Source organism: Vulpes lagopus, chromosome 6 (assembly GCF_018345385.1).
Source record: "Vulpes lagopus strain Blue_001 chromosome 6, ASM1834538v1, whole genome shotgun sequence".
In the NCBI taxonomy this organism is placed as follows: domain Eukaryota; kingdom Metazoa; phylum Chordata; class Mammalia; order Carnivora; family Canidae; genus Vulpes; species Vulpes lagopus.
The window spans coordinates 34,186,365-34,209,842 of NC_054829.1; the positions used below are offsets into that span (position 1 = coordinate 34,186,365).

The 23,478-nt window shown below is 43.6% G+C and overlaps 1 protein-coding gene across 2 annotated transcripts in view; it reads left to right on the forward strand.

The window, feature by feature from the left end:
* Positions 1–23,478, forward strand: part of SPTB (spectrin beta, erythrocytic) — a 123,098-nt gene that overhangs the window by 13,763 nt on the left and 85,857 nt on the right. The window contains exon 1 of one of the 2 annotated variants that reach the window (XM_041757693.1): positions 19,336–19,401. The exons of the other annotated variant lie outside the window; for it this stretch is intronic. The gene's annotated coding sequence lies outside the window, so the exon portion shown is untranslated. Of the gene's footprint in view, positions 1–19,335; positions 19,402–23,478 lie in introns of those variants that run through there. 2 annotated transcript variants of the gene reach the window in all.

The window sequence follows — 23,478 nt, forward strand, 5'->3', positions numbered from 1 at the left end:
ATTTCAAATCTAGGTTACTGAGTGTAGGATCAGCGGATCAGGCTCTGCCTGTCTCTGGAAGGTGCTATGTGTATTCTGTACGTGATCTCTGCAGCTGTTGAGAAATCTTGTTGTCCAAGACATCAGGCAGGAGGGTCCCTCAACAGTGTGAAGTTATCAGAGGAATGGAAGGTATTTACAGGCATAGAGAGTGAGATTCTATGGTAGAACCAAAGTGAGCTACCCTGTAGTAGGAAGTCAGTGCCCTCTGCAAGATGAAAACCATACCTGTGAGGACAAATGAGGTTGTTTGCATTCAAAGCTGTGTGAAGTCACTTTGCCAGGAGACTGGAAAAATACTCGCCAGGCGGGTTGCTAGATGAGCTGGGTGGGTGCATGGTAGAGCAGGTAACTCAGTACGGTGCCCTCAATGTAGCAACTCCATCAGCAGCCTCGGTTTAGCTGCTCTCACTGCTTCTGACCCAGAAAACGCTCAGAAAATGACTGCAGTGAAATGCATCTTCAAGGTGAAGCTGCCGGTCCAGGTGGGGGAGGGGTGTGGAGTCAGTCCCAGGGGTTCGATATTTACTTTCTAAGTGTGCAGGGAGTGAGCTTTGTTTATGCACTGACCCAGAGGAAGTCACTTTACATCTCACCCTGTTTCCACCAGCAGAGTGCCTTCTGCTTGTTTTGCATAAGCCTTGTGCCCACTCGGCTTTGCAGAAGAGGCACAAATGAACTGGGAGCTATAAAACTCCTGGCATCATAATTCTTTGCAAACAGCAGAGTCTAGTGAGCAGTGGATTTGGTTGGCAGATGATCATTACAGTATATACTTGGTTTCTCTGCCTATAAAATGGTGGGAATGCTTTCTCATTGAAATGTGAAGGAGGTCAAAACAAAATAGTGTATCCATTTTCCTTTGTTAAAACCTGATGCTTAAAGCATCATAACATTTCAGAGAGTGATGTTCTATGGGTAAGATGTACTCAGAGGACCTTGCAGACATCATCAAATAACCTAGAAAACTTCTCCAAAACATGTCTGGTTCAGTGCCCCTATTTTACCAATAAGAGAGGTCTGCAGAGGGGAGGTGATTTGTCTGAGTTAACGCAGGGCTCTAACTGGAACCCAGGTCTCTCAGTCGGTCCATGGCCCAGTCCTTCCTCCCTCTCTCCCTGCCTTTCTGCTCCTCGTCATCTCCAGCAGATTTTAAAAGCTGGTTTTGAAACTATGAATGTATATGCATGGTAACAATTATTCAAGGTACAGAAGAGTGTAAATGGCATTCCTAGACCCATTATTGGCAGTAACTGCTTTTAAAATTTCTCAGATATCCTTCTAGAGATTCTCGAGGCACATAGAGACACACATACATAGATACAGGTAGGTAAGTGTGTAGGTATGTGTATATATATATGTATATATATATGGATGTGGATATGTATGTGTAACATATGTAATATATCCACAGGCATAATATATATATATCTGTTATAATGGTTTATATTTCATACCGTATTGCAACTTGCCCTTTTCACTTACTAATGAAACACTTTGGGTATCTTTTTACATCAGGACATAGAGATCGATCTCTTTCATTCTTAACAGGTGTGTAGTATCTTATGCTACTGTTTTTCCACGATGACTTTAAGATGTATAAACAGCACCATGAAGTTTCAGTCCTATATTCACGATGCTGATGTAAGAATCTGTTTTATGTAAATATCCAAGAAGGGGAATGACCTCTGACAAGGTCACATGGTTTATGCAGCCTGAGACACTCCTTCTGTTTCCTGCTGCTACCTACTTATGGGTGCCTGTCAGATGCCAGTTGCCATGCTTGGGACTTCAAATGCCTTAACTCCTTTCATTCTTACAATAGTCCGTTGAGTTAGATGTGATTCCCATTTTATTGGTGAGGAGACTGAGGCTAGTCAAGCCACTTTTGCTTAATGTCACATAGTCGATTAAGTACCAGGCTTCAGATTTGAAGTCCCTTGACCCCACACTCTCTTTTTCTCACTGTCTGAAATCTAGGACACATGGTTATGGCAGATTTGAAGCTAAGGGTTTCTCATAGCTTCCAAATTTTGTTGCTTTAGACCTAGCAAAGTGTTCACTCCATACACAGCAATGACATTGAGGACCAAGTAGTGGAGCAGAAACAGAGTGATGTGGGAGGAGGGGATGGCTACTCTTCAGGATGCATTATATTTTTTAAAATTTTATTTAAATTCAGTTAATTAACATATAATGCATTCTTGGTTTCAGAAGTAGAGATCAGTGATTCATCAGTCTTATATAATACCCAATGCTCGTTATATCACGTGCCCTCCTTAATGCCCATCACCCAGTTATCCCATTCCCACTCCCCTTCCCTCTAGCGACCTTCTGTTTGTTTCCTATGATTAAGAGTCTCTTATGGTTTTCTCCCTCTCTGATTTCTTCTTGTTTTATTTTTTCCTCTCTTCCCTTATGATCCTCTATTTTGTTTCTTAAATTCCACTTATGAGTGAGATCATATGATAATTGTCTTTATCTCATTGACTTATTTCTTTTAAGATAATACCCTCTAGTTCCATCCATGTTGTTGCAAATGGCAAGATTTCAGGTTTTGTGATGGCTGAGTAGTATTCCCTTGTATATATATATGTAGACGCACACCACATCATCTTTGTCCATCGATCTGTTGTTGGACATATGAACTCTTTTCATAGTTTGGTTATCGTGGACATTGCTGCTATAAACATTGAGGTGCAGGTGCCTCTTTGGATCACTACATTTGTATCTTTGGGGTAAATACCCAATAGTGCAAACCCTTTCCATGAGGCCGGCATTACCTTGATCCCAAAACCAGACAAAGACCCCACCAAAAAGGAGAATTACAGACCAACATCCCTGTTGAACATGGATGCCAAAATTCTCAGCAAGATACTAGCCAATAGGATTCAGGATGTGTTATTGTCTGTTATGTGCTAGGCTGTGTGGGAAGCACAGAGAAGACTGACTAAGAGCTATCTGCTCTTGAGAGGCTGATGGTTTCATAATTGGGACAGTCACACAAATAGTGCAGTGTGAGGCAGAGTGAGGCAGGTGCCATCATGGGACTGCAAACTGCTCAAGGGTCTGTAGGAAACTAAGATTGGTTTGGGTCAAGGACCTGGGAAGGCAGCTTTCACTGAGGAGCAGCCATCTGAACTAATCCTTGAGACAAGGGTGTTTTTCACTCAGTGCTAAGTAGGGGAGAGGGCATTCCCTTGGGCAAATAGGGGCATATGGGATATGAGTCTGCAGCAGAGGATGAATGAAAGTATATAGCAGGGGAGGGGACCAAGAGGTAGGTTGTAGCAGGCCTTGAATGCCATAGTAAGAGCTTATAGTTTATACATCAGATCCTGGGGGCACTATCAAAATTTTTGAATAGAGGACTGATGTGCTATCAGGTGTTTTAGAATATCCTACCAAAATATACTGGAAAGCTCAAGAAGATCTATGCCAGAGCAGTGGGAATGAAAGGGAGGAGGTTAATCCAAGTGATTCAGAGAAGTCCAAGTATCTGATCTTTCTGTCTGAGGTAGGACTGATCCATTGGCATTTTTCATGGGCCCCTATCACATAATGGACCAATAGTTAACACTATTTCATATTAAATATAATGTTTTTGCCATCAAAAGTATTCGAAGGGATTTTGGGATTATTCTTTTTAAAAGTTTTATTTATTTGACAGAGAGAGTGCATGAGTGGGGAGAGGGACAGAGGGAGAAGCAGACTCCCTGCTGAGTAGGGAGCCCAATGCAGGGCTAGATCCCAGGACTCAGGATCATGACCTGAACCAAAGGCAGACACTTAACCAACTGAGCCATGCAGATGCCCCTGGAATTATTCTCAATTTTGATATTATACTCTTAATTGGCACCAATTTTTTCCAAGTCTTAAAGCATCTTGAAGGTCCTTAAAGTTCACTTGTAGGTGCATTGTGCCCAGTGGCACTGAAGTGAGGGGAAGAGAGCTATTGAATCTGACTTAGAGTTTTCTAGGTCAGGTATCTGGGAGGTTGGTATGGCTAATTGCCTGAGATTTAAGTCTTAGAAGGAGAAACTCCAGGGATGGGGAGAGGGTACAAAGAAGGAGTTCCGTGTCACCCATGTCAAGTAGGAGGTGTCAGTGGCATGTTTCTGTGGAGCTACTGTAGAGATGTGGAGTCCCGGAGGGCCTGGGCCTCAAGATGTTGATTTGCCAGCCTCAGCACAGAAAGGAGAGAGGATGGCATGAGGGAAGAGAACAAACTTTAACTTTGAGGAATGCCTACATTTAGGCTATGGTTAGAGATAGAGGATCTATAGAATGATTTTGAAATAACAACATACTGTGGGTGAAGAACCAAAAGAATCTAAAGCCATAGGGAATCTAAAGCCAATGGTTAATAGCACCTAACGTGGGAGAAGGATGATGGGAAAGGATCAGAGGAGGCCATTAGCGTCGTAAGAGACTCAAGTGACCCTCAAGAAAGCAATTTTAGTGGAGGGTTGAACTCAATTATTGGGAATTAGACTGAAGCCATGGTGAGGAGGAGAAAGCAGTGAGTGCAGAGCTTGTCTGAGAACTTGACGGAGAAAGGGTGATTTGAGACAGGTCAAAGGAAGTTTTATGTGATGGAGAGCAAGGTTTTGGGGTTGAGCAAGTGAGGAGCACTTGGAAAGGAAGTTGTCATGAGAAGGCAGCAAGGGATAAGAGACGATTAATGGTTGATGGAAGTCTCTAGGAGGCTGAAGAGCATCAGGTGGCAGGGTAGCCAGTCAGCACAGTCATGCCTGTGCCCTGACATAGAGGAACAGTTGTTACAACCTACTGCATTCAGACACCATGATAGCTAGCACAGTGGCATCCCTCACTTCTGTGGGGCTGCTGGGTGACTCTGCTCTCCTCAAGGGCAGAGATTTTAGGTTAATTATTCTCTGTGCCTTGAATAGTGCCTGGCACAGAGGATGATGCATATTTGTCAAGACACTGGTAGACTTACCACACCTGTCCTGCAACATCCTGAGTCAGGCGCCATCCTTTCCCTTTTCTTTGCTTAATGGGACATAGGAGGTATGTGACACACATGTAAGTTTGGGACCATAGCTCTAAAGTAAACATTGTTGCCTGCACACTTCTGCAGCCACTGGCATGTACCTCCCCCTTTCCCAGTGCCCTGCCATCTCAGGTCCTGTTTCTCTTGAAAATGTGGACAAGTAAGTTTGTACTGGGACTCCTCCTTTGCCTCTCAGTGCTGAATTCTGGGGCGCTTGGACTTTGTGTAGAAGCAGGGAAAGAATATATGATGAACCCTTTGGGGAAACAAAGGGGCTCATTCAATGAGTTGGTGAAAGATGAGTCTCCTTGTTGATGGTGATAAGAGAAGATCTTGTTTCCTGAAAGCTCCCTGGGTGTGAATGCACTTTCTTTGCTTGGTTTGCGTTGCTGGGAGCTTTCCTTCATGCCCAATGAACGAGAGGGCTCTTTGCTAGGAAGTCCAGCTCTTTTGTCATCCCAAACTCTATTTTTGAGCAGGGCAGAAGCCCAAGGATCAGGCCGTGGTTGTAATCATCTTAGATTCTAGCAGTATGAAGTATTTTAATAAGCAGGAAGTATCTGACTTACATTTTTGGCTGTTTTACCTTTTGTCCTTGAGTTGAGGTGGGAGACTTAGCTTTTTACTTATAGTCTTTTCAGGGACACTTAAATTTTTCTCCTTTTCCTTTCTATTTACAAATGTAATACAAAGTTTTACTAATGTGAAATTTTGGGACACCTGGGTAGCTCAGTGGTTGAGCATCTGCCTTTGACTCAGGTTGTGATTCCAGGGTCCTGGGATTGAGTCCTGCACTGGGCTCCCCTCAGGAAGCCTGCCTTTACCTCTGCCTATGTCTTTGCCTCTCTATGTCTCTCATGAGTAAATAAATAAAATCTTTTTAAAAAATGTAAAATTGCAGAAATACAGACCGGTAGAATATGAAAGCTCCTTGTCAGCCCCCCTTCATTATCTCCTAGACAATCATTCACTACAATTTAATGTATATTCTTCCAACTTTTAAGAAATATGTACATTAATAAAACATATGATTACTCTTTATTTTCAGAAAATATTTATATTATGAATACTATTTAATAACTTACATTGTTTTATGCATCAATACATAAGGTCATCTTTTCACACGTACATACTTGTAGATTTTCCTCATTCAAAATTGTTTCATTGTATGGAAGAATCATATTTTATTTAACCAATTTTTAAATGATGCTAAATTAGATTGCCTATGTGTATCTTTGCTCTACCCAATAATATGGAGCTGGTTTTAAACTGCTGGAGTAGATGGTGTGTTCAAGCTAAGGGGGCTTATAGGGCAGCCCGGATGGCTTGGCGGTTTAGCGCCGCCTTCAGCTCAGGGCCTGATCCTGGAGACCCCGGATCCAGTCCTCCATCGGGCTCCCTGCATGGAGCCTGCTTCTCTCTCTGCCTGTCTCTACCTCTCTGTCTCTCTCTGTCTTTCTACTCTGTGTCTCTCATGAATAAATAAATAAAATCTTAAAAAAAAATAAGGGGGCTCATAAAATAAAGCCAAAGTTTGTTGGGAAATGGAAAGCTGATCTCCATGACTCCAGAGCTGCATTCTCTCCTGTAGCCTGGAAAGTCACCTGTGCCTTCTCCCAGGAAGCGCCCAGGCACCAGCCTTCTTTTACAAAGCATACTTAGACCAAATTACACTGCCATTTTGTTTTGCTTTCTGCATTTTCCCTTCTTCTGCTCCCTCCCTCCTTCCTTCCTTCCTCTTACTAACTTGGTGTCCAGTTGCAGCTTCCCCTCTAGTTCTCACTTGCTGTCACCTGTGTGCTGTTCAGGCTCTGCAAGCCTTCCCCTCCCGCAGCAGGGCCTCCTACCGCCCCTGACTTTGATCTCATTTTATCCCCTGCTCGTGTTTCCAGTTTCTCTAGATCGTGCCCTTGTTAACATCTGCTGGCTTCCCCAGTCGTCTCATCTGCAAAATATATTAAATCTGCTTCCCCAAATCACTTACCCTACCCTTTAAAGGATTTAAATATAAACCAAGCTTAACACAGCTGCCCCTTTGCCTTATGTTACCTGGTACTTATCTTTACCCTCTGTTCACTGCACTGTGAATAGTAAATTTCCATTCCTTGCCGGGCGACTTCATTTCTAGTGGAAACTCCTGCCCTGTAGTATGGCAGAGAGAGACCTGCTTTGGCTATGGCCTGACCTGGCTCTGAACTCAGGTTCCGACATGTACTAGCCGCGTGGCCTCAGCAGATAATTTCATCTTTTAGATCTTCATTTTCTTTGTCAGTAGGATTCAGGATAGCAGTACCCACCTTGCAGATAGGATTGTGCCCTGGACTAGACAAAGTATGTGTCAGATATCTGGCACATGGTAGGTGAGCAAAAATTAGAGGTACTATTGGCATTGTAGTTTGATTTTTCTTTAGCTAACATGTTCATTTTTAGCTACTCTCATATGTTATAAGGGGTCAAAGAATCAATGCATCGAATATCCTGTTAGAAATGAACCCTACAATGATGTAAAATTTTGAACATAATATTTTTTGCCACTTAACGTTTCTTTTTCTTGGCAGTGGTAAGTAAAATAACGAAACAAAAATTTAGATGTTTCTTTGAACTCCCTTGTGTTGGAAGTAATTAGTATATTTCAGAGAAAAGCTGTTTTCATTGACACCAAATGATTCTCAGAAGCTGGATCCTTTTTTTTCTGAGGTCTAGCAGCTAAGTTGAGGAATACTTTTTGTAGTTTGATCATTGCCACAAACGTGCAGCAAAGGGTTTCTAAGCAAAGACTTTTCTCCGTTTATGTGAGGGTTTGTCATAGATTGTAATGATGGTGGTTTTCTCGTACCCTCACTATCAAATCTGTGTATCCCGATTGCTTGCAGAAGGCATGCTGCATTTTTGGGTTTCACACTCAGCATTCTGGAGTTGCTTGTTTGTAGCCTTTGTTTATTGGTTTCTGGTGCTAATCCCTCAAGGTGATGCATGGGACCATATGGACAAATGATAAGGAAATTAGAACATGGATTCAAATTTTCTCTGAGTCCCAAAGGAAAATTAAGAACTTTGTTCCCCCCACACAGAAGTGGTGAACTCATCCAAGATCAACATACCAAAAACAACAGCATATTAACAACTGCTACTGCTCGCTTTTCATCTCTCCTGCCACTGTACCTTGGGGACTCTCAGTAGTGGTTCACCCATACTTGGAGCCAAGTATCCCTCTGTGCCCATTAGGGAACAAATTCTTGAGGACTCCTGCCTTTAGGCAGAGCATTCTCTTTTAGGATATTTTGAACTCCTGTATGAATAGGAACAAACCCTGGGAACCTTTTATCACCGGGATGGAGGGATTAGAAAACCAAAGGCATTCTCTTTGCAAAGTTTGCTCCTTCTGATCCTTTTGGGAAAGGCTGGGTAGTATGATCTCTTTCTTTCCAAATGGAAGAAGGCTCTGTGAGTAAGAGGAATGACTTGCCCAAAGAGTCCAGTTATTAGCAGTACTAAAATTTCCCTTCCAAACCCAGCAACTCTTGCTCCCTTGCTGAACTTGGCTAAGCCCCTTGAGGGGCATCCTGCTGAGCTTGCTTAGCAGATGGCTCAGAGGCAGGTCAGCAGTGTTGAGAAAGTTGGATGGTCTGGTGCTGAGGGAAAGAACTTGGCGGTGGCTCTGCTCCCCTCCCACCGGATCTTCCCTCTCAGGTGGCAAACTGTGGAGAGCCCAGGTGAGGAGGCTCAGGAAGGGCTCTTGGCCCAGCCTTGTAACATGAGCATCAGGAAGCTCCTCTCCCATAGGGGAAGCTGCCTTGTAAAACAACTGCAGTCCCGTCTGCTCCTGAAGCAGTATGCCTAGAGAGACAGCCTCCCTGGCTTTACTACATCTTGCCTGTTTAAGCTGGTGGCAGCTACAGCCCCCAGCATTAGCACATGGCTTCCTTTTCTTCCCTCCCCTGAACCAGGCAAGGTGGCTCCAAAGCCAGCTGGGCTGAGTGTGTCTTGCCATCTGCCAGGCCGCACTCCTTGGCCTGAGCCTGGGCTTCGGCCAGTGCTTCCACAGCTCTGCCCAGCGCCCCAGCCCTTCGATTCTCTTGGCGGTCCTGTGCAGGCCTACCAGGGTCCCGTTCCAGCCCTGCAGGGTGGTAATGCTGGGAGAAGACAGGAACGGGTAGGGCTCAGGAGGTCCCCTCTGAGGCAGTCTTGGTGGTGAAGGAGCTACTGCATTTCCTCCCCCGCTGGCGTGCACTCACCATTAGACCCCTGCTTTCTTGCCCTGTTGTGTATGTGTGTGTGTGTGTGGGGGGGGGGTTTGTGGGTTTTGTGGCACCAGTGGCTGCACGAGGAATTGTGTGGAAAATCCAAGTTGGAGGTCACTTACTAAGAAAAGCTCACATTTCTCTTCAGCCAATTATGTCATGTTAGAATACAAGGAACGATGATGCCTTGTGATGGAAATATCTCATCTAATATAATCTGTCTCTTTTTTCATCTCCTCAAACCATGAAGAATAACTTTTTAGAAATTTATTTTCGTATTTCATAAAGTATAGCATTTAGAGTAAGTTCCCTTTTGGCAATAGGCCAGAGTCTGTATGTTAGCACACCCCTATTGAACTGCCCAGACTTTTCTTCTTCTCATAGACACCTTGTTGGCTGTCTGTCTATCCATCTGCCTGTCTCTCTCTCACATGCACACACATGTCCTTTCCTTCTTTTTTAGCTTTTTCCAAGATGTTGATGCTTTTGGGGTTTATTTATCGTTCCTCAAAGTGTTGTGCTGGTTGGGAAGCCCTTTGCCTGTTTAGTGGAACATCAGGGCTGGGCTGCCCTTGTCTTCCACACAGAGCCTACTGGTTCCAGGAGGCCCTGCTGTCATTTGACCACAGAGTGGTTGTGAGAGGCTCCTGCTTTCTGCCCCACGAATGAGGGGCAAGGGCCCCACAGAGGATCTCAGCCAGATGCCACTTCCTGAGAGAGGCCATCACAGAGCCAGGCCCATCTGAGGGGTATTGGTAGTCCTTCTCTGCCGCCTCTCTCTGTTCACAGAGAACTCATTTGTAGCAAAGTTTCTGGGCCAAGGTAGCTCTGTTTTGTTCACTAGGAAATACTACTGAGTTTCTCGGTTTTCCCCTTAATTAATTAAGGGCAAGTGAGTCTCCCAGCATCCTGGAGGATGCGATGGGAATTTGAAGTTTCCTCCCACCCATGTGGCTTTCTGGACCTGGTCAAGCTAGTGAAAATTCTATAGGACCAGCTTAGGCATAACTGGTCTAGGGAGTCCAGAGTTGTACCCTCTGGGGCAGGAGTGGATGAACCATATCCAGTCAAGGATCCAGAAAGCTATTGAGTGCTTTTGCCCAATGGTAAGTGTTAAATTCTGTTCAATTTCCACTGTGTGAGAGATCCTAACCTCTTCTGAGTCTTCAAGCCTTCTCTCTTTCTTGATGTTTTCCTAGGGCCTATAGACAAACTTGAATTTCTCCTATTAGGTAAAACCGTCCTTTGGTCCTGCATCTCTGTCTACCTACTGTCAAAGTCCCATCAAGTATTTCAAAGGAATGTGCTACATGTTAATTTGTCCTCATTTATGCTACTCCCTACTTCAACTGGGCCTGTGCCCTCCCTCATGACTTTACAGGAACTTTTCTCACAGTTGTCACCACTTGTGAACTAAAGCTCTGTGGGTCTGCTGGTCACTCCCCTGAGTGGTACCAGTGATTACCCAGAAGTGGTAATCTCCTGACTTGCCTTGTTCTTTGTTGGCTCCTTTTTCTTAGCATATCTCAAGGAAGGGATTTCTGAGAGTCTATCCTTAGCCTCATCCTGGCCACCCTTTACACTCTTTTGGAATAATCTTGCCTACTGCTAGTGTTTTTGCTGCCACCTATTGCTGATGACTCTAAATATTTCCAGACTGTTTTCCCAGGACTTGGATATCCAGCCTCGGGCTAAGCGTTTCCACCTGGATATCCCATATGATGTCTGAGATTGCTGCTGCTGTCCTACACATAATCTTCCCTATTCTTTGCCTGTCTAAACCATATTTGTCCCATAGGTATCAATTTAAAGGCCACTTTTTCTGAGAGACTTCCCATCCTACAAGCTAGATGAGACCTCCCTGTTAACCTTTGTTTACTATGTGTACTTCTTCTCTGCAGCACTTTGCAATTCGTAAATTATAAATTATTTGTAAATTATTTGTAATAATTCTTTATTTGTGTTCTCCACTAGCTGAAAGCACCATGAGAGCAGAGAGCCCTCTCCGTTTTGTTTCATGATTGCATATCTAACTTATATACCAGGGCTATCACAGAGTATGGACTAGATACAGATTTCTGATCCACTGAATCATTCCTTCCCCTAAACCTCCTTCTCTTGTAATTGCCATCCTGGTTGGTAGAACCACCATCCAACATCACTGAACATGGAGAAGTCATTCTGGATGCTTTCCTTCCTATAACTTGCTATTCCTACTGGCTCACCAATACCTTAAATAGTTTTGTAACCTGAACACTCCTCACCGTCTTGACTAACCAAAACCCTAACTCAGGTCCATATCATCTCTTGTCCCAAATACTGTCATCTCATCTTAATCATTTTCCCTGCTTATAATTGTGTTCTTTCTCCTTTAAATTAATTCTGTCATACACCCTGCCAGAGGGAGCTTTCTAGAAGGCAAATCTAGCCACTCTGGCCATTTAGAATTAGAACCCTTCACAGACTCCCCACTGCTCAGCTCCCTCAGCATGGCACATAAAGGCTGACTGGGATGTGGCCTTTGTCTCTCTCCCAGCCCTTATCACACTCCTGGCAGGTTCCCATGAATAAGCCCTCCCCTCCTTCCTCCCTTCCTGCCTTTCTCCCTTCCTTGCCATGTGTATGCTTTCCTCTTATTTTAAATGCCCCTACTAGCCATGCATATCTCTTCTCCATCTCCTTCAACTATACCTGGAAGACTCCTGTTTTCATCTCTGATTCCTACCTACCCACCTTGGCAGAAGGCCACCTCTGTTGTGCTCCTGGAAAGCCCTGGCTATTTCTCTTTCTCCACATGAGGGCCTAGCCTGTTTTTATGACTGTCTCAAACACTCAACTGCCAGCTCTTGAGGGCAGGGACAAGGTTTAATCATCTTTGTAACCCCCATGCCTGGCAAAGTCCCTGGCATATATCATGCTTTTTTTTTTCTCCCTAATTAAGCTCCATGCCCAACATGGCACCCAACATGGGGCTTGGACTCACAGGCCTGAGACCAAGACCGGAGCAGAGGTCAAGAGTTGGACACTTTACCTCAGCCACCCACCTGCCCCATGAATATGCTTTTTTAAAAAAAGAATGAGCTCAAAACAATGGGATTGAGGGACAGACTTGTACTCCTACTACTACTGATATTAATTGGCATTTGCTGCGTTCTTTCTAAGTGCTAAGCATTGTTCTAGGTATTCTACGTATATGGAGCTTCATATGTGTAAATCTTCACAACCACCCTGTAAATGTGGTGATGTTAGTATCCTTGCTTTATAGATGAAGAAACCAAGGCCCAAGGTTGCACAGCTAATTAGTGGCAGAGTGGGGATTTGAACCTCGGCTGTCTGCTCCAGAGCCCTGGCTCTTAATCCCTTTCCTTTCCACTAGTGAGATAACATACAAAGACTTTTGAAAACCATCCATCTAACTCTTTGTGTTAATTACTAAGTCTAATAGGATTCTCTGTCCTCGAAAGGGAAAATAAATCCCAAAGTTGTCAGCAGGGCAAGCAGAGGGTCTCTCTGAACATTTTTATGAGAAGTAGATTATTACCAGGGTGGTGTGTCAGGTTCATGAAGAGTATGACATGTAGGTAGACAGAACGATGACCAGATCAGGGCCAGCTTAGTCCCACGTTTAATACTTCTCTCTCCAGTGTCTCAAAGACCACATTTAATCTTCTGGTTCTCTGTCATGTTGTTGAATGAGGGTGGAAGCACATCAAACTCTGGCTGTCATTAGTCCCTCAGAATAGAGTCTGACAAGAGGACCGGAGAGGTGGGAGGGAGCAGAGAGGATGATGGCATCCTTGAGAAAGGAGGCCATTGAGGAAAAAGGAAGGCTGGGGGCAACATTGCAAAAAAAAAAAAAAAAAGAACAAGAAAAACCTTTATTTACTTACATTTTCCCACAGACTGGAAGGAAGCCTAACAAATTAGAAGAAAATATAAAGTGCTGGTGTTCTATGTCCCTGGCTTCTCCCAACAATCAGAACCTTCACTTAGGGAAGGGGATGCCAGCACCTTCACCGAGGCTATGGTGACAGCTCAGTCCTGGGCTCAGAGTGCAGCCTGGTTTGTGGGTGGGCCTTGGGTGAGGGACCTGAAGCCTGATGATGTTTGCTGGTGTTCTATATTGGTGTGTTGGGCGGAAGGTACTATAAGAAAAAGAGGGCTGTTCTGAAAATAAATCTGAGGTTAGGGGCTCATGGGTGGCTCAGTTAAGCGTCTGACTTTGGCTCCGGTCCTGTGATAGAGGTCGCATCTGTCTCCCTGCTCAGGGAGTCTGCTTCACCCTCTGCCCTTGCCCCTATCCTTCCTCGGGCTTGCTCTTGCTCTCACTCAAATAAAACTTAAAAAAAAAAAAAAAAAAAAAAAAAAGGAAGGAAGGAAATAAATCTGAAGTTGAATTAGTTCTGAAATCCTGTTGGAGACTTCCAAGGTGGGATTCTAAAAAAATCATCCCAGGGTCTGGGGAGGCCCTTTCCTGCTACCATATGCAGTGACTCATGGTATCTGACACTTAGTGCACAAACATTAAATCCTTCTCCCAGGCCTCTTTGCGGGTGAGAGAGCAAGGTCAGCAAACTTTTTCTGTAAATGTTTTTGATTTTGTGCATCTCGTACATTCTGTCACATTCTTGTTTGTCTTACGATCCTTTAAAAATGTAAAATCGGGATCCCTGGGTGGCGCAGCCTTTTGGCGCCTGCCTTTGGCCCAGGGCGCGATCCTGGAGACCCGGGATCAAATCCCATGTCGGGCTACTGGTGCATGGAGCCTGCTTCTCCCTCTGCCTGTGTCTCTGCCTCTCTCTCTCTCTCTCTCTCTGTGACTATCATAAAATAAAATTAAAAAATTTAAAAAAATAAAAAAATTAAAAAAAATAAAAATGTAAAATCTACTCTTAGCTCACAGACTGAGCCAAAACAGGTTAGTGGCTATTGTTTGATTTCTCCTGGTCTAATGTAATAACCCAGCTGTAGATTCAGGCTCTGCCATGTGCCGAGTGAGGGTCCCAAGAGAGCCCAGGTTATGTTAAACTTTGTCTTGGAGTCATAGAGACTTCACGGCATGAGATGGATTGGTACTCTAGACTTGGGGTCTGCAAACCGCAGCACCATAAGTCAAAACTGGATCTCAGAGGCTTCTAGCTACTGCTGAAGGTGAACAGGAAGTAATTGACCACAAAGCCCCTCTTTCAGGCCTCCTGATTACAGTGGCAACAAAAGGGAGTCTTGGTTGGGGCCGCCTGGGTGGCTCAGCAGTTTAGTGCCACCTTTGGCCCAGGGCGTGATCCTGGAGACCAGGAGTCCCACACTGGGCTCCCTGCATGGAGCCTGCTTCTCCCTCTGGCTGTGTCTCTGCCTCTCTGTCTTTGTGTCTCTCATGAATAAATAAATAAAATCTTAAAAAAAAAAAAAAGGTTAATGAAAACAATGAAAGGTCCCACTTTTTACTCTGAGGGTGACTTCATACTTGGAATGGCCCTAATCTTCGTGCCTGAAATGAGAATCCCTGACATTAGAGGGGGAAGATTCCATTCAATAGGTGAAAAAGCAAAGTTCTACTCTTAAAGAGGAGATGCATAAATATTACTGTCTGGATTGAGTTAGGTCCAAGGGTCCAAGGTTTAATAAAATGGGGCTGAAACTTCCAAATCTATTTATTGTCCCTATCTCTTTTCAAGGGACTAAGTTAATTTAGATATTGCTGTAATGCTCATTTGTCACTTACAGAGTAGATTTTTAGAGGTATTGAGAACTATGAGAGTAACAGGCTAACCCGCCTTTTGCCTAATCCCTCACTCAGTGGGTGGAGTAACTGGCTAGTATCATTTTCTTTCTTGGGTCAGTTTTCAGGTCCATGGTCAACTTATTTGAAGCCAGTAGAAAATGTGTTTCAAATTCAGAATCTTTTAGATCTAATATTACACAGTGTTTGGGGCAACGTCCTATAATGAAACATGTTATTATTGTAGTACAGCTGATATTTATACAAAGGAAGATAAATGAAGAGTGTAAGCCTAATTTCAGGATAGCGACACCAAATGAATTACAAATATCTGTGTTCAGAGCTTTTTGAATATCAGAATTATTGCAGATAAGGTTTTATGATCCATGTTATGTTTCTTAAATTAGCCTAGAAACTCTGTGAGTATAGAAACTCTATCTTCCACAAGGCCTACGTAGCATGGTGCTTGTATGTAGTAGGTACTCATTAAATATCAATTGTTTTTTTTTTTTTTTAATTGTTTTTTTTTCTTAACAGGAACATGATATAAGTCAATAATTTTGGGTGGCTATTAAACAACTAGCCCTTTTTTCCCATTTTTCTAATTTCAAAATACATATTCAAAAATGTTGGAATTCTCTTAAAAGCTATAGTTAAACCAAAAGCTGCCTTGATGAATCATAGGTTAGAAAGTAGTAAATAAAATCAAAACCGTTGGACTCTGTGCATCTTGGTAGGTGACTGGATGAAGGACTGGCTAATTTGTGGAGGTCTCTTGTAGTTTTGTAATTCAGTAATTATAATATGCATAATAATTAGCTTATTAATAATAGCAATGAAGGTGAATATCAGAGAAGGCTTACTGTGCCATAGTCTTTACTTATTTAAACCATGAACTAAAAATGACTAAGTGTTATACTAACAATATTGAAAATATTGCCAGCAATGAGGTCATCCTCTGTGAACATCTGGCTAGCTCTTTTCTCAGGGTTGAGTCTCATTTGGGAGCTCCTAGTTCGAAAGAAAGAGGGGAATTGGGAGTAGGTGTTAACAAGAGCAAAGAAAATGAATGTGATTTTACAATGGAAACCACAATAAAGGGCTGTGAAGGTATTTGTATTGTGGTATTAAAAAAACAAGAGGATGCTTGTGTGGAGGCAGGGAGCGTATGGGAAATCTCTACTGTCCTCTTAATTTTATTATAAACCTGAAGTTGCTCTTACAAAAACCTTGGGGGAGAAAAGGCAAGAAGCGTAAAAGTGACTTCCTTAAGTATGTGCCTATAATTCTATCTTTGTTTTGAAGGTAAAATTGGAAGAACCATCATTTGGTTGTTATTAAAAAAAAAAAAAAGGATATTTGAATAGCAAGTAAAAGAATGAAAGCAAAACTTCAAACATATAAATGAGATGCTGTGAGTCACCAGAAGAGATTGTCAAAAAGCGTCATGGAAGCCTTCATGGCTTAAGGGTGGCCTTAAATATCTTAACTTGATTAGTGTAAATGTGAGGATACAGATGAGCGGGATGAAAGCGCTTTGAAGGGAAAGAATGTATATGATCATTGGTCAGGGACTGTGGACCAGGTGGAGGTGTGAGGGCACTGTGGAGTGCCTCCTTTTGTCTCAGCCATGGAGAGGATTACAATGAAGAAAACGAGGTACACCACAGAGCTGGTCTGTGCTTGTTGATACAACAGCAGTGGGTGGGATGCCCCTTTAGGCATGAACTCCTGTAGTGAGTGAGTTTCAAGTGGTTTATTTAGAATCTGGCCTAAAGAGGAAGGGAAAATAATAGGTCAGTGTTTCCCACCAGCTGGCTAGTTAACTCATGGAAGTAAGCGCTTTCATCACAGACTCTCTTCTTGCTGTTTGGGCTAAAGAGTTTGGTGGTTCCTCCCAGGCCCGGCTTTCCATTTCTGAGTTGATGTTCTGACTCAAAGCCACTGTGACTTGAAGGAGCTGTAGCTAACCTGGCAGGTACATGAGGGGTTGATGAATAGGCATTCCTCTACTCATCCACCCACTCTGCAATGCCTACTGAACACTGGTTAGAAAAGTCTGCCCTAGGGCAGCCCGGCTGGCTCAGTGGTTTAGCACCTGCCTTCAGCCCAGGGCGTGATCCTGGAGTCCCGGGATCGAGTCCCACGTCGGTTCCCTGCATGGAGCCTGCTTCTCCCTCTGCCTGTGTCTCTGCCTCTCTCTCTCTCTCTCTCTCTCTCTCTCTCTGTCTTCTCATGAGTAAGTAAATAAAATCTTAAAAGAAAGAAAAAGAAAAGTCTGCCCTAGATGACCATATTAGGGTCCTCTTAGCAAGACCCTATATTGGGAAAAGGGCTATCTGTGGGTATGTTTGCCCACCTTCTCTCATATGGCCAGAACATACCTCCTGTGGCTAGGATGTTGGGTTTTGTTTTTTTTTTTTTTTTCAGAAGAGATGACCAGCAGCCAGCTTGGGCTCTCTTCACAGATTTGTTGGACCACTGTTTCTTAGTGAATTTCTGTTTTAACTTTCTGAGGCTTTGAGGACTTGGATACCTGTCTCGAAATTAGTTAGGTTCAAGGCTGCAAAGCCTGTGAAAACCTAGGGAGATCACACCCTGAAGTGGTTCTACACATAGACAAGTGGCTTTTATGGTGGTTAAGTAATGTCAGGATGGAGGCTCTACTCATGGGTGATGGGTTCTTGGTAGCTTAGTAGACTGGTTGAGGACCAGCCTGGACTTAGACATCCAGGCAAGTGCTTCTCTCTCCAAACGCACAGGTTTCTCTGCTCTGAGGCTATCACTTGAGTGCTTGATGTCCCTTTCACTAGCACAATGCTAGAGGAGATTAGAGTCTGATTGTTGAGTTGACTTCTTGCTGCCAGCATTCAAGAATGTGAAGGATCAATGAGACAAAGGCCATTTCTGACAGGTTTAGACCCAATTTAAATAAGCCATGCATGTATATGGTTCATATAGTACCTGAGCATAATCAGTTATATTATCTCCCTGTCATTGTCTTATTGTAATAAGATCATGAGTTTTTTTCAAGGCAAAGGATACTCCCTTTTCCCACAGTATGGTTCCATGAGCCCTGCAGGTGCTCAATAAATATTAATTGAATTAATCAGCTGCCACAACACAGGTGCACACGTTTATCTGCCTTGTGCTTTCATCCAGCTACAAATATAACCTGTGCATTCAGCTGCCCTTGCAGGAGAGTAGGCTCTACACCACCCCCACTCGGGTACCTGCACAGGCTTTTTGCAGCTGTGCATTATCTAGATCCCTTTAGCCAAACATGCTCTGCAGAGAATGAGGCCCATTAACCCTTACACACATGGCCTTTGTAGTACATACACCCAGCTCTGAGGGTCCTTAAAACTCCTCTTTTCTCTCCCATCCCCGGTGTTTTCTGATGTTTCCAAAGATTTGAGGAGAATGAGGTCCATTCCCCACTTTACTTCTGGGGCAGGGTTTTTAATTACCATGTAGGCTTTGTTTTGTTGTTGAGATCAGGCTTCTATGTGTAGGGAGAAGAGAATTCCAGTCATCCTGATGCATTATAATCAAGTTACTTACCACAAGTCCAGAGTAACAGTTCTCTGCTTTCATTCTGATCACAGCAGGTGATACAGGAACGTAGCATCTCGTATTTCGCTAGGTGCTTAGGCTGTGGTTGCAACATTGCTTTACAGTGAAGGTTTTCAATATTTAGAGAACCATGAAGCCATTAAAAACTTTATCTTAACTCCATGGTCTGCGTACTTTACATAAAATGCAGAGTGTATTTTTTTAGAAATCAATATTGGCCCAAAATACCTGACCGCAAAATATATTTAACAAACACCTACACAATAAAAAAACAAAATGAGGGGCACCTGGCTAGCTCAGTGGATGGAGTGTGAGACTCTTGATCTTGGGATTGTAAAATCTTAAAAATACATATATGCTAAAATGATAAACTTTAAAAAGAGTAAAAAATAATTTGATTCAAAAATGAAGACCGTAGATAAACCTATTGCTGATCATCCAGGTGTCATTTCACAATATTAGATACATGGATAGGAAACATTGATCCCTAAAAAAAAAACAAAACAAAAAAACAGAAACAAAAAACAATTAATTCATGCCATCAAAGGCTGTTGTTACCTCTCAGTAAGCCTGGAAGATAGGTGATCCTGCTGCCTCCTAAGACTAGTGTCACAATCTTTTCATCTCCAGAATCCTACAGTTTGGTAAATGTTAGGAGCATAGCACCACGCTCAGAAAATATTTATGGAATGAGTGAATGCGAATTATTCAGAGCAGTAACTTTTGTTCTTCTCAATTTCTAGTTCACAGAGAGGACAGGAGTGCCAGGTGTTTCAGTTGAAGGGCCCCGATTTACAGTTTGTAAGTAGGTGGGTAGTTCCCGGAGACCCATGCCTCGTGTGCCCCGCAGTCAGTGCCTGTTCTGTGTCCGTGAGCTTCATGTCTGTGTTTGTAATATACGTACCAATAAGCATACATAGAGTTACCAACATTTGGCGGGCTAAACACCAACTTCTGTTCAAAGGCAAACACTTAAGTGGGTATTTTCTGATAAGGGTGTCTACATGCAGTGGGTGTAGCAAACTGTGTGGGGCACAAAAAGAGATAATTTAGGGGAGTGGGCCAGCTCTGCCAAGCCCAGATAATGGGAGTGGACTTATGGGTTTCTTTCACACAAGCAGTCCCAGGCTGGCTTGGTTACGGATTACTCTGGATCTGTCATTTTCCCAGTGTTTTGCTTGTTTTCCATGTATGTCTATCCATCTGTCTCTCTCTCTCTTTAACAAGGCAGCATTATTTATGATATGTAGTGAGAGCAACAGTTCAAGGACTTGGGACCGACAGGTCTTATTTCTGGTTGGGTTAGTGACCTGAAATGCTCAGGCCTATTAGGAACAGCAGCTTCTTCTCTATTCTGAAGTAGCATGCTGTGGTCACACAGGGAATACAGGAGCCAGACAGCTTTCTAAACGCTGACGTCTTAGATTAGGTGGGATCCCTGGAACACAGTTTGGATGTATTTTGGAAATGTTTGGCTATTTTTGGAAGAAATAGGATGGGGAATAGGAGAATACTAAATCTGACTTTTATAAATAGGAGGTGCTTATGGGGAACCCCAGCATCTTCATGTTTCTTTTCGATTGAAGCCTTGCTAAATGTTAATGTGAATTAGTGGGCTGTTCACAAAGTTGAAATTTTTCATTAGCAGCAATTCACCCAAAAGTTACACTGTCAGATTAGTGGCAGGCGAGTGTAGGTCACACTTTATCCTTTGCTTCTCATGGTTCTGTAATCTGGGGCAAGTTTCTTAACTTCTGTAAGCTTTAGTTTCTTCATTTTTAAAATGAAGAAAGTGAAAACCACTCACATGAGTATATTGATTATGAAATGAGCTATGTATACCAGGCATTTAGCATAGAGCCTGCCATATACTAAGTCCTCACAATACGATTATTATTATTTTTGTTGCTGTTTTCTATGATGGTATTCCACAAATGTCTGTTGTTGAAGATACAACAATGTCTGTTATGTGTTGGGACCTGATCCCTTCACATATGAGTAGCCAGTGGTTTGGCTGCATGGAATGCAGGGAGAGGGTTTGGATGGGAATAGTTGTGGACAGTTCACAACTAAGAGCATTCATTCTCTGGTGATCAAGGGACTCTGTAGAAATAAAGGAAGGTTAGGTTTTCTAGCCCATGACTTTTATAGTGGGACTCCTGCTAAGCAGCTCCTGGCGAGCATAGCCATCACGTATTCGCATGAGGATTCTCTTCGAAACCCCAGTTTGGATGCAGTTTTGAGGTCAGGTATGCTCTGCTATTGTTGGATCTCAACTGCAGCCTTTTTTGTTGGGGTGTTCTAAAGGCCCTGCAGACATCACTTTTGTAATTAAAAATAATCCAATAAAACATATTAGGTTGGCTGAAAGGAAATACACCTAATTAATAGTAGTCCTGTGCAGGCTAAACAGCTCTCTTCTGGGATGGGTTGCTAGTGGTGGAATGGTTTGGCTCAAGGCACATGAGCACATGTATGTTAAGAAAAAAAAGTTGGGACTCCTGGGGGACCCAGCGGTTAAGCATCTGCCTTTGGCCCAGGGGGTGATCCTGGAGTCCCTGGGATCAAGCCCCACAAAGAGCCCTACATCGGGCTCCCCATGGGGAGCCTGCTTCTCCCTCTGCCTATGTTTCTGCCTCTCTCTGTGTGTGTCTCTCATGAATAAGTAAATAAAATCTTTACAAAAAAAAAAAAAAGTCAATGTTGATATACTCTGAGCCTGCAACTGACCATGGAGGATAAGCTGCCAAGATGAGCCAGGCAGCATTCTCCTGTATAGACACACCCACTCTTCTCTCAGAGCCCAGCTTCCCAGGTTGGCTTGACCACCTTCATCCAGAGAAGGCAGCCACTGGAATAAGCCTGAAGCCTATACTAACTCTCAGCAGAAAGTCACTCCCACCCCTTTTTTCTAGGATGAGAAGCTAGGGATTATGACGTAGCTGTGACTAAGTAGAAATGAGAAAGGAAGGAAGTTATTGCTTTTTTTGTTGTGAAGAATTGTGGCAAACATTCAGACACTGATTTGTTGTTTCCCCTCAGTGGAGTAAAAACATTTCCCCCTCTGTTGGAGGGAAAGAAGAAGGGAGGGTGTCACATGACAAGTCTTGAGCAGCAACAGCATGACCACTCTGCATCCTTCCTCTGAGTATCTCTTCTATACCCGTGTCTGGGACTTCATGGGAGATGGTTGCTTTCTTATGCCTGCTCCTGGCACCATGAAAGCCTTGAGAAGTGTAAAAGCACAGCCTGCTTGGTTTACTCAGAAATCTATCATCTAGCATTTAGAAGATCTACACAGATACCCCAAAGAGTAAGATGGCCAGTACCCCTGTAGATACCATATAAAACCTGGATAACATTTCTGATAATTTTTTTAAAATCCCTCAGTTTTGGGGGCACCTAGGTGTCTCAGTCCATTGAATGTCCAACTCTTAATTTCAGCTCAGGTCATGATCTCAAGGTTGTGAGATTGAGCCCCACATTGAACTTGGCATTGGGCATGGAGTCTGCCTGAGATTCTCTCTTTCTCCACCCCTCCCCGTTCCATCTCCCCACCTGTCCCTCCACCGCGTACCCTTCCACTCTCACACAAGTGCAAGTTCTCTCTCTAAATTAAAAAAAAAAATCCCTTAATTTCTGCATGTCCCCAGCTTTTAAGTGCCACAAGCAGAGGGGAGACTAATTGCTGTTTTATTACTGGAGCACAAAGAGAGGCTAACAATTCATTCTTCCAAGCTGTGGAAGCAGCCAGAGAGAGACCTGGCGCAGTGCTACTGGCATACACGTATTCAGGGCTGCACTCTCTGCCAGACGCTCTGTTAAGGACCCTAAATATGTTATTTCATTTGATCCAAACAGCAGTGCTGTAAGGTGATGACTATTATTAACTCCACTTTACACATAGGAAAGGGAGGCTTAGAGTTGAAATAGATGGCCTAAGGCCACACAGCCAGGGAGTCCTTCGTGGCAGTCTAACACCACATGTCCCTAACCATTAGACCGCACTGCCTGGGTCAATTCCCCACATCAAAGTCACCTTAGTCTACTATTTCTGGCACTCAATCCCTTGTGTGCCACCCTCTGGTTCTTTCTGGAAGCTGGCTCAAGTCCTTGCTGAATGGAGGAGTATTGCCACCATGTACTAGGGAACATTGAGGCGTGGCCAACTTTTTGCAGTTACTTACAGACTATTTTAGCAATGACCACTCACTTCTCTACACCTTTCAGATGACCTCTCCTGGCTTATGTGTCCACCAGGCTGGCCACACACCCAAGCCTCGCAAGGAACAGCTGGCACTTGGCAGCACTTGTTGCCCCTGGCTCTTGCCAAGCTATTTGGAGTCAGGCCCCTTTAAGAGAAGAATGTAGTAGCAGTTACTTGCAAGCAGCTCAGCCTGATTACAGGGTGAGGCGCTGATGTGCTGTCACTGGAAGCTTCTACGTAGCCCATTTACAGTGCTCAGAACTGGGGTACCGTTGCCCCAGGTGCTTTCACATGATAACATTGGCCGCGCACTTTAACAGATATGAGAGAGTGTTATCAAACTGGGGCACTTTGGGAAACCTTCTGCAAGAAACCCTCTTCGGTTGCACACATTGGAATTTCCCTTCTTCTGCAAATAGATAGATGTATGCTGTGTTAAGGACCCTAAAAAATAGAGTGGGACTTAACATGGGGAGCTGGGGAATTAGACATGACCGCTTCCCTTCTGGCTCTCCCACTTGTTTGTCCTGGGAAAGTTGCCTCGCCTTGCTTCCCTGTCTTCTCTATGTCTCTGATGACTTGGGGTGTGGGGGGGAGGTGCTTAGAGATCCTCAGAGAAAATGTGGGTCTGATCCAGGCTAGAAACCAGCTGTATTCAGGTTCTGAAATCTCAAGGTTG